This window comes from Benincasa hispida, unplaced genomic scaffold (assembly GCF_009727055.1).
Source record: "Benincasa hispida cultivar B227 unplaced genomic scaffold, ASM972705v1 Contig1194, whole genome shotgun sequence".
NCBI classification, from domain to species: Eukaryota; Viridiplantae; Streptophyta; class Magnoliopsida; order Cucurbitales; family Cucurbitaceae; genus Benincasa; species Benincasa hispida.
The window spans coordinates 3501-5912 of NW_024063744.1; the positions used below are offsets into that span (position 1 = coordinate 3501).

General features: G+C 39.9%; 1 non-coding gene across 1 annotated transcript; it reads right to left on the minus strand.

The window, feature by feature from the left end:
* Positions 1 to 1982: 1982 nt before the first annotated feature.
* LOC120068842 lies at positions 1983 to 2089 on the minus strand. The gene has a single exon (XR_005479374.1). It is a non-coding gene; the product is annotated as a small nucleolar RNA R71 (small nucleolar RNA).
* Positions 2090 to 2412: the final 323 nt, after the last annotated feature.

Below are 2412 nucleotides of genomic sequence, written 5' to 3' on the forward strand. Positions count from 1 at the left end.
AATAAGTCTATTATGTGAAGGTACAATGTGATGGCGCATATCAATATGCGATCCAGGGGCACAATGCGATAGCGCGCCTGAAGTTGCGATCGTAAGTCATGCGATCGTGACAAGTTTCTGCAAAAGTGATCGCATAAAGACCTCGCATCAAGGCGATAGCATAATAAATCACAATGGGACGTAAAGCTTATAATGGTCGATTTCGAATTTAGTTGACAAAGCATTAAAAACCATACTGTTGCAAGTACATTGAACTTTCGGTGACTTTTAAACGGCGCAACAGAGTAGGGAAATTAATGCTGTCCATCATTACAATCATTGGTAAGAAGAGCTACTTCACCTTAAAATCTATAAATACCAAATGCTACCAGAAGAGAGTGATACATATATACATAGAGACGAAGAGAGAACAAGGAGGCGAGGTGAAGCCGAGAGAAATTGCTCCCAGATAGATCGAGAGACTTTCGGAAGACAATACAAAGGAGAAAAGTCCAACCGTTGCGAGAGCAAGAATCCGCATCTAGAATAGAGTTGAAGTGATAAAGAATAGTGTAAAAGGCCACGGGAAGCAAGACATTTCTTACCTGGCTTGTTATTTCTCAAATCCGTTTGTTATTTTGTACTCGATACTTCATTTGCAGAAAATGGAAAACTCATTTCGATATATGTTCAGTCTCTCTACACCATGCATGAGTAACTAAATTTGTGAATGGGTTGAGAAGTACTTAGCTAGCACGACCTAAGCTACACCTTTTATGCGATCATCTTGTCTTATGTATCTGTCATTCATCATTTGGAAGTACTCGAGAAAGTAGTCTAAAGATAGAATCTAGGCTTGAGAGAGTCAGACTTAGATCGCATAAGAAAGAGTAGAAACTTAGAAATAAGTCTATCTGTTGTTTTTCATACACATCGCATGCGTCCTAGAAATAGAAAATGTGGCATTTTTCATTGAGAAATGTAGTACTAATATTTGTGTCTAGCATGATCGCATAACTTGTACACAATCTTGGGAAATGTTAGCTAAGTCTCTTCTCAACCCCTTCATAGCATACTTGTTATAACTCTATGCTTTCATCGCTCCGCATTCAACTCCATCGCTTAGGAAAATCTAAATTAAAACACCATCTACTTATTTTTCACCACCGCAATAGAATTAGAGAGTCCGTCGCATATCTATTTAGTAGTTCTTGTGTTCGACCCTGGACTTACTAGGAAACGTAAGAAGGCTTATACTTGGGCTTTGTTAGGAAAACTTGTATGATCATCGCATACACACATCATCCCACCATAAATCAACGCATCAAGTTTTTGGCGTCGTTGGTGAGGACTACGGTATAGATTGCACTAACATCAAACCTCTGTGATCTTTGCAACTTTCGACCTTTGTTGCATTGCCATTCCTTCGGTAAATGAAGAAGCAAGTGTTGCATGAGCAAAGGACACACTCCTGAGCCCAACTATGACCTAGAGATCGAAACAACCTTTTGCAGAAGACAGAAAAACAGACATAGACGACAAGGAAGAGTTCACAGAATGGCTGAACAACCTGAGGAACGAATAGAAAACGAAAACAACATAATGGCAAATCCTATCCTATTGGCAAATGATCGCAATAGACCCATCCGGGACTATTATCACCAAAGTTGTATGATTTCTCCCTAGGAATCATGAGAGCAGCATTGGATGGATCAAGTTTGGAGATGAAGCCAATAATGTTACAAATGCTACAAACAGTAGGACAGTTTGGAGGACGACATGGTGAAGATCCGCACGCCCATCTATGAAGCATCATTGAAATCTGTAACACTTTTGTGTTCCCCAATATTTCCCCAGAAGTGGTTCGACTCACGCTATTTCCATTTTCACTATGCTATAAAGAAAGAAATTGGGCATACTCCCTCGAACCAGGAGAGATAACTTCATGAGAGCAAGCTGTGGAGAAATTTATGAAGAATTATTTCCCTCCCATAGAGAATGCCAGAAGAAGGAAATTGATCACCAATTTTGAATAAGAAGAACATGAATCTCTCAGTGATGCATGGGTGAGATTCAAGAGACTAGTACGCGATTTCTCACATAATGGATTGTCGGATAGCCTCCAAATGGAGATTTTCTATCATATACTCCATTCTGCATCATAGACAGCTGCCAATGCGGCAGCAGCAGGAGGTCTGCTGGACAAAACATATGATGAGGCAAAGAACATTCTTGATCGCATCGCAAAAAACCATGAAGATTGGCAAGAAAGCAATCAACGAGCAAAACCCAGAGAAGGTAATGCAAGTAACAATTCCGGGGTGTTCAAAACTCAGAGAAGGTAATGCAAGTAATGGTGCCATTGCATCATTGCAAAGTCAAATGAATGCGATGAGAAATTTATTGCAAGGCATTGCAATTAACAATTCCGGA